Source organism: Sinohyriopsis cumingii, unplaced genomic scaffold (genome assembly GCF_028554795.1).
Source record: "Sinohyriopsis cumingii isolate HCF-2022 unplaced genomic scaffold, ASM2855479v2 utg000229l, whole genome shotgun sequence".
Taxonomy (NCBI): Eukaryota; Metazoa; Mollusca; class Bivalvia; order Unionida; family Unionidae; genus Sinohyriopsis; species Sinohyriopsis cumingii.
In genome coordinates this window covers 7776173-7789348 of record NW_028315879.1, presented here as the reverse complement: position 1 = coordinate 7789348, position 13176 = coordinate 7776173, and the positions used below count along the sequence as shown (strand labels likewise).

The 13176-nt window shown below is 34.5% G+C and overlaps 1 protein-coding gene and 1 pseudogene across 6 annotated transcripts in view; one reads left to right on the top strand and one right to left on the bottom strand.

Moving 5' to 3' along the window:
- Positions 1-13176, bottom strand: part of LOC149774510 (eukaryotic translation initiation factor 4 gamma 3-like) — an 86402-nt gene that overhangs the window by 33233 nt on the left and 39993 nt on the right. The window lies entirely within an intron of this gene.
- LOC149774511 (uncharacterized) lies at positions 15-9337 on the top strand (annotated as a pseudogene).

Below are 13176 nucleotides of genomic sequence, written 5' to 3'. Positions count from 1 at the left end.
ATTTTAAAAAAAGCATGGAGATGAAGAAACTTCAAAGTATGTTTGTGGTCAAGTGTCCCATCTTGCCAATAGCTGATCACTATGCTGATTCCCTACTAATGCTGAAAACCCCACAATCAGGTGTATGTACATGGCAGGAGTCCAACTTGCATGCTTTCTTAGTGTGCAAGCCCTCTTATGAAATGCCACATCGCACCATCACCAGTGACTAATACAAGACAGCTGATAATATTTGGCATAGGAACAATTTCTACTGCCTTGTGTCTGATGAGAAAAATCATGCATATCCATTACCCAACATATCCACACTTTGCCCACCCAAAACTGGTCTAGACAGGATTTTCCATATTTACTAATTCTAAGATAATTTCTCAAACTAGAATGTCCAGTAACAAAATGCTACTCCTAAACTTAACAGTACAGTACATGTATTCACTTAAACTTTCATCAGTGCATTTTTCTACAACATTTTTCAACCTTTTCTTGTGCAGTATATATTAAACAAGAAACACTTTCCATTTAGCAACAGTACCTCATCTTTTGGATCTAAAAGTGTTCGTTCAGTTTTTCAGGAACTGTTAATTCTCTTTCCAGTTCACTAGAATATGCTCAAACTTAAGGCTGTAAACAAAACATATCATACATTCTTTCTCAATGCATGTAACTTGCTTGCCAAATACAAGAGTCTCCCAAGTGAGCACATACAGCACCTACTGTGTAGCAGATTCTTCTCATAGCACAGGCAAAGTCTGAGTTTCCCAACAAAGGACTGGCAAGAATGAGAAATTTCACCTTCACTGCTCTATATCACTCTATATACATACATATATACAAACAGTCTGCTGTACATGTTCAGCAATAGTGACAAGAATGATAAGCCAAAACAGTTCTCTATGATCCAGCATAAAAAAGGTCAAGCTATCAATCTATTAAAAAAAGGTGACATGCTACTAATGAGCAAACATTATTAACAAGACCTGCATTTAAAATGCAAAAGTATTCACAAAATTATAGAAACCTCAACAATCTGATTTTTGCAGTGATAATCAGACATGAAATAATAGTTTATAGACGTTAAACATTTCCCAAGTTCCATGTACTAAGCCAATGAAAACTAATAGCAAAGTTCCTCACCCGTGGAGTCATTTCCATTGTCCAGGGATTTACCCTGGCAACTCAGCTGCTTGCCCCCACCTACATTCAGTAAATCAACGTTTCTCAAGTTTTTATTGAGCTTGTTTATTTCCACAATAATACAAAACTGCACCATGTTTGACGCCACTTGTATGTCCATTTGCTCTTGTTATTACGGTAGCAAAGATCGCACTTATTTCAGATTCACTCAAATCTATGTAAGAAAATGTATAAAAGAATGATTTATTTATCACCCTGTTGAAATCCGAAAGTTAATTAAAAAACCTTGATCTCAAATTGAAAGAAGCAAAACAAATATCCCTCCAAAACATAATTCTGAGACTATCCATGTCATTAGGACTTAAATTTTCTTTCCCTAGCAATAAGTTTATAAAACGTCATCAGTTGAGCTTATAAAAGTCTTAAGATGCATTTGTGTGTTCACCCGACCCATTCTTGTTTTTCTGAAATGGTCTGAAAAATTTATTAATGATGAAATTCATGCCTACTCAAAGGCTTTTGACCGGCCTTCTGGAGATGACAGTGATGGTTGTTTTTCTAAATCTGGACCATAGTCATGACAATGTTTTGTAAGAAAATTTAAAATAAATCATAATTGTTAAAACCTCTGTTACCTTGGAATCGTTTAGGTTAGACCCAATATTCATGTAAAAAAAAGATTTGAGGATACATTGATTTGGCCAATGTCTTTGCTCCCCCCACCCCACCCCTGATAGTAGAGGTACAACAGCACTCCCCTCCCACTCAAATTTTTGGGGAAAACCCCTGTACTTGTAAAAATTAATGCAAACAATGCTTCACATCAAACAATGATGATGGGTGTTGCAAATAAATAAACACTGACAAAAATACCTACCCACAAATGTATGAAGACTGATAAAAGTGGTACTATTTTCTTATCTGCTGGGAGTGGGAGGAGCTTGGGGTGGGGAGAGGCAATACTTAACATTGCCAGTGAAAACAAGTATTGTTATATATTTCAGCATTATTAAGCATAAATAAAAAGAATGATGCAAAATCCTTTACAGGCTAACCTGAACTCTTTTTGCTTTATCTCTCCTAAATGATTCCTAGTAAAGTAAAATTATATTCAGTGAGCCATCACTGTTCTTAAACATGGATGCAAACAGTCTAAAAGACAGGGCTGTAAAAACATTTTCAGTCACCTGTCTGATGTCTAAATGCCAAGGGTTACATCTGCAGTTATGTGGAAAAGGTTATTATTAGGTACCAAGTTATGTAAGCTGTGTACTGTAGCTATGTATGCCATGTGTGATGCAAAGCCATATGTACATATGTGCCCATTTTGTTTTTAGAAAAATTAACCTGCATGGTCTTACTTGCCTGTGTATTGTTAATTATTATTGCTGAAAAATTTATGCTGCTCCTGTAAGCAAGTTTCACCCAAAATGGCAAAATGTAAATTAACTTAAAAAATTCAGTTCAAGTTTGCTTCAATAAACAGGACACAAAACAAATCGGTTATAAATATTATCTAAAAATCAAGACGACAAATTAACTTCTCAAAATGTCTACAACTATAATGGCCTATACTTTTTTCCATAAACAATATGATTAAGCTATGGTTCATATCCCCCACTATCTTCCTCATACTAGTTTGCATTTTGACACCATCTGATTTTAATGATTACAACAGTTATAGCCATAAACAAATTCAATGATATTAAGCATTATATATCAAGTCTACAAATCATTTCTCTGAATAAGGTTGGCAAATTAGCATGCAGAAAAAAGATCAGAAAACAAAAGCATTATCATGATGTAATCAAATGACAAAAATAATGATCCTTTCAGTTGTATCTGCGTACACATATTCTCTAAAAGCATCAAATCAGTGATCCAACTGCAACACTTGCTAATACTTTTCTCATTTGTAGCCACTTTCCTGGTTGGTATAAAACACTTAATATGTTAGGTAAACACAAGCTCAGCATGTACACCTGTTGAAACACACACACCTGGTAGCAAGTAGGTCAAGAGATTCAGAAATATTAGGTGAAATGACATCAAAGAACTGTACTAATGTACCATTCAAACATGTACATGTGGATATACATGCTGTACATATATTATACTTATGACACTCTCCTACCAGAATATAACTGCTCATGGGTAAAAGCTGCATTCCTGTTGATAGATGTTATGAAGGTTAACCTACGCTGTTATTGGAAGGGGAACAATCCTAACTTGTAACAGCTGTCCAAACTGATCCTCAAGCTAAACTTAATGAAAACACAGGTGGCAATCAAAAACGCTGATCTAGCATTTAGCCTTATTACAATCAAATAGCCTTATTACAATCAAATAGCTTATTTTGTTCAAAAAATCAAAAATGTTGTGAGTGGAAGAGCAATAACAATGAGGAAGTTTCATGGCTAGTGTTAAGAGGTTTTCCTTACCTCCAGTTTCAGTGTCATAGTTGGGTGATTTTTGTTAGTTGGGTGATTCTGTTTGTTTGTCAACTACACTGTTCATATATCCATACACAAAATCCAAGCAGAAAAGGAGTGGTTCATTAATCTTTCTCTCCTTGGTTTCACACAAGTAATATACTCAATGGACAACACCCATATGTTGACCTATTTTAGCCACTTCATGTCATGCCTGTATCTGCTGTATGCTTTATACAGTGGGCTATTAAGGTTTCTATATAACTGTAGTACTTTAAACCAGCTGAGTGACCAAACAACTGGCATTAATCCAGTCATCCATCATAACTCCACTAGTTAACAGATGGAACTGGACAGTTCACTGCCCAATCTGGGTTGTTTATCAAGCACCCAACACACCTGACTATTGAGGCAAAAAGGGGGCACTGGCTTAAAGCAAGACATGACAGATCTTAAGGCAAACACTAGACATTAGTTGTAAAGGTAGTTACAAGTAGGGGGAATACAATTAAATTATTCCATGAATGTGCCAGGTCCGTGCTCTGATGGAAGTTGTTGTTGTTGTTGTTGTTGTGGGGTTTAACGCCATTTTTCAGTACGATAGGCTATACATGGCGGCCAGTATTAATGGTGGGTGAATTAATGGAAGTTGAAAGCAGTAGCAGAAGTAGTGAAGATGATGTGATGGTTATAGTCCTATTTTCCCAACCACAAGATATCTCTTCTAAATTGTATCAATGGAGCATCCTAACAAACTAGCACTATAACGCCTGTCAATTTTGATCTAGCACTATGACAAAAGGAATAGTGTATGCCTGTATGGTGTCCACAACTCTAGTAGCAACCCCAGATAGTGCTTATTCCTTATCGGTAAAACTGGGCGAAAATATACTTTTTCTTGCACTGTGTGCACTAAATTTGTATTAAAATCAATACTGATGACAACATTTTTATGAAATAAGCTTTATTTAAAAGGGCTTTAAATTATCTACAAAAGCATATACATTTCATTAATATGTACTTTTTACTGTATAACCATATGGTCATGTAATTATTAATAAGTTATCAAAAGTGACGGCTCTCAGTTAATTGCTATTTCCTTTGTGCGCGCGTTGACACCAGTGTTTGATTTGCAAATGCGGGGCACAAAAACCTAAAGAATATTAATGAGGTGTTCATCAGCTGAATGGGGAATGAATGACCTTTCCGATGGCGATTTGAAAATTTGCATATGATGACCCTGTGCTAAGAAAATAGTCCCTAAAGTACCTCTAAACTTTTTCAACTCACGAACGTTATATTTAAATTTTCAATATATTGTTACAAAATACATATTGTAATCTTTCTTTCGATACCAAATTTCTTTTTCAGAACAAACATTTAAGTACCAACATTTAATTTCGAAAGTACGAATTTCACCAAGTTGAATACTATAAGGCATGTGGGTGAAGTCACCATATTTGTTTCGTGATAAACATAAAATCGATGTGAAAATCAGCGATCACAAGACAAATGCTATGATTTAATTATACTGTTGAAATTTTTTGTATTCAGTAAGTAGTTCTATTGCATATTTATTTATTAATATTTTGTGAAATATAGAGTAAATTTTATCATAAATGATTGTCCTGATGTTGACATGTAGATTTCACAGCTTTACTTTTATTTTAATTTACTTTTGCCAAATTATTGTATACAAATAATATTTAAACATGTTGATAATAAAATGAAATCTATGTAAACGAAATTCAGCAATAACTCACAAGGATTTATGGTATGAACAGAGTACAAAAACGGGACTACTGATCAACGTTTCGTACCATGATAAAGTACTACTCTGCAATTTTAGATGATAAAATATGCTGTTTTTTTAAGTGTACCTAACTGTCAAAAAGCAGGAATAAGTGTTGATACAATAGCTTCCAAATCTTGTATAAAAATAGACAAATTGTCAAATGGAACTGTGATTGAAATTTTCAACTTTTATAAGAAAAATAATCAAACATTTGCAGATTTTGCAATACCCTAACATTACTTAATGATGGGTGTCAGTCACTTAACCAGTCTACTCTTTTCAACAGAGTGAATAGTGTACTTGACCAGAAGTAAAAAAAGTGCCAAGTGTAAAAAATATTGATGAACTTCTAGGGAAGGAATTCAAGACATCAGTGCCAATAAAAAAATTCATGTGACACAAAACGGATGCTGCAATGAGTCAGACAGAGTGTCAAAGCAATGAAGTTCGGTTGCCATATATTACTTACAGCTCTATAAATATTGGCATACAAACTGAAAATGAAACAGAAAACGATGTCACAAAACAGTGGAACATGAAAAAGTATTTGTGCAACAAACAATCAAGAAAACTGTGTGTACTACAAAACCAGGAAGCTCAATACAGACAAAAATTAGACCCAATATTCAAATCGGTCACTATTCGGTAAAAAATGTCAACAAAAGAGATTGTACATCAAAAATCAATAATCATCGTTTTCGTAAACTTCAGCGAGTTAACAAAAAACATCAAAGCTTCACAAAGCGGAAGGTGCCTGTCTCAAACACAATGAGGAAATAGAATTGTTAAGAAAAGACCTTGAGGAACTTCAAGAGCAGCATCAACTGCTTTCCCAAGAATATCTCGAAAAGTAACTGCTAAAAAATCAAACAGTAATCTCAGAAGCAAAGTGTCTGTTGAAACAGTCTATATCTGAAATGAAATATGATAATACAATGAAAAATATGACATCAAAAAAAGAGAAATTTGAAACTAGCTGCAATGACTCAGTTATCAGAAAAAGACATAATGGTGCGAGTTACAGGATAAAATTGAAGACTTACAGGAAATGAAAAAAAATCAAAACAAAACGTACAGATGGAACTTACAGTGATAAACTAATCCAGCTGGCAGGTCTGGAAGCTGCCACGGAGAAAGTGACACCTGTCACTGAAGTTGTATCAGAAATACTTTTTGAAAAAGTTTGACAAAAAGAAGTTACCAAATAGCACAACGGTGCAAACAATCATTGACGAAGGACATTTCATTGCAAAGGCATACATTGCTGAAACAATTGTAAAACTTGGAGTCTTAATCGGGATGTGACTACCAGGCATAAACAGAAAATAATTGACACAACAGTAACACTAGACAACAGTGAGATTGTCAGTCTGGGATTTACCCAAGTTTCAAGAGAAACAACCAAAATCACAGATATTACAAATAATCACCTCGTTGAAATAGCCGACATAAGAAGCAAATCATTCAGAAAACAACCTAATGAGGATTTTACTGTTAATTCCCTTGCTAAGCTTGCATTCACAATGAGTGATTGTGGTAGTAATGAGAAGCTGGCTGACAAACTTTTAAATGAGTGGAGGGATGAAATGTTAAAAAGTTGTGAGAACGACATTGACAGTCTGTTAAAAACTTTCATTGTATGGCCCATGTCTTGTTGGTTTTATAATCAATAATTGGTTCCACTTAACCAACTGATAATCGATTATAATCGGTTACAAAGAGAAAATTTTAATTTTTGTTTGTTATTCAGTTATATCTTTGATCAATAGTTCAAGATGTTAGTAAATGTACAGGAGTAATCTCTTTTAATGGCATGTATACATTAACCTGATAATATTACATTTTTGTCTATTGTGTTGTGTTATTTTTGTTCTACATCTTTCTTAAATGAACACAACTTTTTATGGCTGATGAGTCATATGCAACTGAAATACTGCTACAATCCCACCAAATCCTTTCATCAATATGTGATGTGTCTATAATTTTAAGTGTAGAAGGACATGGTATTCTTGTTTGTCATTGTTTACAAATACTACAAACAATGTTGCAACTGAAACAAATCATCAAAATGTGTTTAAATTTATTAACTCAACTATTTAACAACTTGATCATGTAATAATGGTTATATGTTCCTAATTATGAAATTTTGCACCTATGAAATATCATATGGTTTTATATTTGTAGTTGTGAAGGGAATTAATAAATTTCAGGTCAACTTTAGTGGCTGGGAGTTTTACTAACCTTTGTGCTTTGCATACAACTAAAATGTAGTCTCCCTTTGCATACAACTAAAAAGTAATCTCCCTTTACACATAATCAATTATGGAGTTTCACAATCGACTATCTTATTGGTTCGCTCAACCAACTGATGATCGAGATATAATCGATAATCGGAACAACACTATATATAATGACATTAAAGTATTGGAAAAATCTTTGGTAGACCAGTATGGCTCATTAGGACAAGACAGCCTGCCAATCTTTGAGCAAGTTGTCCTTATGACATCAGACACTTTTGGGCCAGATTATGACCACCGTGGACTGTGTGATCAATGAGAAGCCTACTGTACTGAAAAAGGTATATTGTTTACTGATCAGAGTTGGAGAAACGTTTTCATTTTAAACTATAATCCACAGTCCACTGTGACCATATTATGTTTAAACATATCAAAACCTTGGAGTTGCAGTGCATTTTAACTTTTTTTCTTCTAATTCAGTCGTTTGAATGTTGACTATTATGTATTTTGCAATTTTTGGGGAAATGCAACATCGCTAATTGATATGCTAGGAATAATTGGTATAACTGCTTTTAAATCTTTTATGCTTTTTTACTTCAGTTCATGTTCTATTTAAAGATACAAATATTTTATTCTAGGAATCAAGTCGACAGTTGGGACTATCGCGACAATAGGTTCAATGGTTTATTCCAAACAGCGGATGAGATTCTAGTACATCGCTTGGATTTCCATAGTCATCGGAACTGTACATGCACCAAACAAAAAAATTCTATCTGTAGATGCAGATTTAAACTGACCATATTGTGACTATGTTGCTAGCCCTAGGGTTTATGTATGTTAAAGTGACTGGCCCATACTGGGAACTCATTTCATCGGGGAAAGTGCCATACTTAGAACTGTATGTATAGATTCAAGGTATTTAAAAGATTGTGTGGAGAAACCCAAACTGATTGAAAGTGATGAACATTGGTTGGGAGAGGTGTATGACATTGCAATTGAGCAACGCTTCTATGAAGTGACAAAATATATCAAGATTGACAGAAAATTACTTATTCAAGTTATTACTTCTATGTGTAAGTCAATGGTAGGAAATATTCAAATACAACTCCGATTTCTTGCCTGGTGGGCAGTACAGTGAAGCAGCAGATCCGAAGACAATGATAAGACACAGTTCGCGCAAGTGACGAATCTTGCCTGTGAACACCACTCAGAAGTGTAGACCAAATGCCTCCTTGCACCACCACTCCTCCATTCAACTACTCAAGAAAAACAGTCTCAGAATGAAGGAGTGGTATGACAGTACGACTCCCACAGAAAAAGAGTCATTGTGGAAGAGTGCACGCCATGGTGGAAAAGACTTGCATCACAAACATAAAAAACACCATAAGCGCGTGTGCAATGAAATACTGGACCAAATGAATTAACCGCCACCAAAGGGAAAACAAAATCCGAATGAAAATGATCAACTCGTCATAAAGTGAAATAGATGAACAGGTTGCCTGTTCTAGACCAGCTTAAGAAAAATGATTTGTTATCGTTGATACCAGGATGCTTGGTACCCGGGATGTGTTCATGAAATTAAAAGTAACAATAATAATTTGATAGTTAAATTCACTACACCATGTAGGAAAGCGAGAGTTTTTAAATGACCCAGCAAAGACGATGTTCAGAAAGTTAAGCCTGAATTTGTCATAGCGAATGGACGGATTCCAGAATGTCTAAATTCTGGACGTCAGTAGGCATTCTCAGAGCATAGAAAATTTGATGAACTGTTTAAATGTATGCCAATGTTTTCTTCTGAATTAAATGACTTGTTAAGAAATATGCTGTTCAGTATATGAATTGTCTGGTTAAAAAAAAACAAAAAAAAAAACAAAACAAACAACAGTTTAAGACCTCATTTTCTACCCTGCACCGAAATCTAGTGGACATAGTTTAATTTATTCTAAATATTCTACAGGAAAAATGCAATAAGACTGCCAAGTTTCATGTAGATATCGTTTAAAGATTAAAACACTAAACGTGTTAGGTCTGTGACTTAAATGAATTAAGCATGCATTTCAACAAGGCAAAAATTCACTGAAAAGAAATTTTTTGCCAAGATTCAAATAATCAACATATTTCAAAAATTAAAACTGTTCTGAAAAGGTCTGAATGAGCTCTTCATGAACCAATCATTAAAATGCAAATATGAAGACTCTGACTGGGGTTGCTAAGTCTAGGTATCCAATAAAATACAATGTTGCTTTATAGTATATTCTGAAAATTACTTGTTCATTCTGCATTCATTGCAATTACTGAACTGTGTGTCTCTATGTCCCCTAAAACTTGACCCTGTGCCCCCCCCCCTTTGGGCATGCCTTCTCATCACAAAAAATACAAGTACAACTTTGCTTTAGTGGATGACCACATGGAGATGTTGGCAACATCAAGAGCTGAAGATGTGAAAACCATTAAGTTGGCAATAAATACAGAGATTAAAATAACGCAACAAACAATTTATTTAAATACACAAGCTGCCATTACTCAAAGCTTTATCATAAATGCTGATTGTGATGAGTGAATGCTACAGTTCAGTGATACATGTAGCAAGATCATAAATGGAAAATTCCATGATACTTCTCATCTCATACACAATGTTTTGATAAAGTTAAAAGGACCAGTAAACTAAACATTTTAAGCAACAAAACAAGCTAGATCTTGGTACAAATGACGTATAGAAGTCATATTTGTATCTTTCATGGCACATGCACTATTCCTATTCATCTAGGATACTTATTGTAATAAATAAATACTTTTCATATTGTGTATGGTCATAGGACAGTAATGTATACTAATGAATTAAAATCAATAAAGCATGAAGGGAGCTATAAATATTTAGCATCCCTTTATAAGCTTATCTACAGGACACTTAATTTGGCCTTTCAAAGTGAGCCATTGCATCTGTAATCTACACTTCCTGGTCTTGCAACAAAATGGGAAAAATCACCCAACAGGATGTATTGCTAACAGGCATTATTAGGAATAAAGGGACGAGGATAGACAATTGTACATTTATTAAGGTTATTACTTGTCAAAAGAAAACCTGGTAAAATGGTTCAATGAAATACAACATTGTAAACCCCACTCTCACTCTGTATGCACATGTTTGAAAGAGATTAATAACAGAAATATTTAGCAAATATCACCCATGTGATGGATCTTCTATTCCTTGATGAAGCCAAGAACCCTGCCTTTATATCAACTTACACAATACATCTTTTTAGAATCCCAATGAAGATATAAAATGAGTGTGCACACACACACATACATATAAACACATACATGTACACAAATCCATACATGCACACAAACATGCTTGCCATGAGTCGAGCTGGTAAAGTGGGCAATGAAGTCACCAAAAAAAATATCATTTTTGCCTAGAAGTGAAAACAACTTAGCCGTGACTTTTTAGACATACAATGAAAGACAGCAGTTTACATTTGAGACACTCCCTCAATGAAGCCAGGTATTGAGGCTACTTTTAACAATGTTCTGTTGTAGCCCAAGGCAAAATGCATGTTTTGTTTACACCAACTGTACAGACAAACTCTTGCTGATTCATAGGCCCATTTTTTAATAGCTGACTGACCATGAACCTTTTCCCCAATAAAGTTATTAGTATCAAATTTATCAACACAGGTCTACTATTTTTTAATGATGAAATCATACTAAGGGATATTTCCAAACTTAAACATCACTATGTCAAGTTATAAGAATATAATCATTTTTAAGCACTATTTAATTTTTAAAAATTAAGATTTTAACTCATGTTTGCAATATTTTCTTAATAAATCAAATCAAAACCCAAGTCAACCTGTAAATTGTAATGGCAGACATACTTGCATATTGGAAATACCACCGCATTAGATCGTACAATTTCGTAAACAATTGGGCAAAGTGATCTAGGTATATATACAATTCATAGAAAGCACATTCCATACTTTATGTGACAGATTTAGCTTGAAAATTAATTGTGTAGGTCAGAAAGGTATGGAACAATGGTATATACTGTGAAATTGGAAAAGTGCTTAAACTTGTAAGCACAGTCCCCATGTTTTTTTAAGGAACAAATTCCATGTATTTTGCAATGTTTTTCTCCAAAATGAAATTCATTATTTTCAAGGTTCACATATGATCATTAATGTATGGAAATAAAATACATTTAGCTTAGAAAACCCGTGTTTTGCAAATCAAAAGATGATTCTATTTCATAACTCTCCCATAACATCAGAATCAGACTGATGACATGCAATAACAAAATTAATCACAAGAAAGAAGTATGACTAATGACAAATAAGCAATACTCCATTTGTTCCCATTCTATTTAAAGAGATGACACCAAAAAGAACTGCAGCAAGACCAAGAAACAAGAGACCAGACTGTCTTGTGTACCTAGATCCCATCAAACTGGCATGCTGCAAGCCCCCACCCCACCCCAAACCTGTGGACCTAGAGCTGACAATATATCAGCTACAGAAAATGAATATGAACGTTTAACAACCCATGAAACAATGTCCTTATTATTTCAAATTAACGTTAATAAATACTCAATTTTAGATTATGCACCTTATAACACCAGTTTCTATTTTGAATTGGAACTGATCTAGAATAAAAAGGTTGGTTAAAAGGAAGTTTTCCTGCATCAAACTATCAGCATAAAACACAGTAACGAGAACTAGTAGCGGTAAGTACATCACAAAGTTGACAAGGCTTTGATAACATTTTTTACGGCTGTAAAAAGAAAGTTTGAAGGATATGTCTTCAGGCCCGAGTGTGTGTGCATGTGTGATTTAGATTTTTAACATAGCTTTAACAATTTTTCAATCATATCGCTAGGATGTCTGCAGTGTGGCAGTTTATAGTTATGTCTAGCACTGGAGCATCACGGACATGTAGCATGATGTCCCACCCAGTCACATTATCCTGACACCAGGCCAACCAATCCTAACACTAGCTGATCACCTAGCAAAGCAGCTGTTAGTACCATTTTTGTAAGTCTTTGGTATGACTCTGCCGGGGTTCAAACCCACAACCTCCTGCTCAAAAGCGGACACTCTAACCACTAGGACACTAGAGGGGGTATCTCAAGGCCAGAATTTGTCAAACTAACCCATGGTCTCATCATATATAAAGGTGCACTCCATTGACAGAAATGCAATATTCCCCAATACAATTATGCCATAGATAGGAGAGTTGGGATGATTGGAAATAAAGTACCTCAACTCGTCTAAATCATCTGTGAAATATGGGGAAAAAATTAAACGTAACATCAGATCAGGATAAAGTCACATGCCAAATCCAATAAAGTGCAAGCAAACAAGGAGATTCAACTCTTCCATTTGTTAATTAGCCCAAAGAAAATAAAAGGAGTTGATAGTTTATGAGACAATATTCAAACCAAATTGCATTAGAGTATGTTGAATGGTTTGGAAACATTTTTTCTTATAAGCAACATCCTATCTAATGATACAAGTTACTGGTATGAATTATAAGGTCTTTAAATAAGAACTGCCCCATAACAGACGTGACTTTGGTA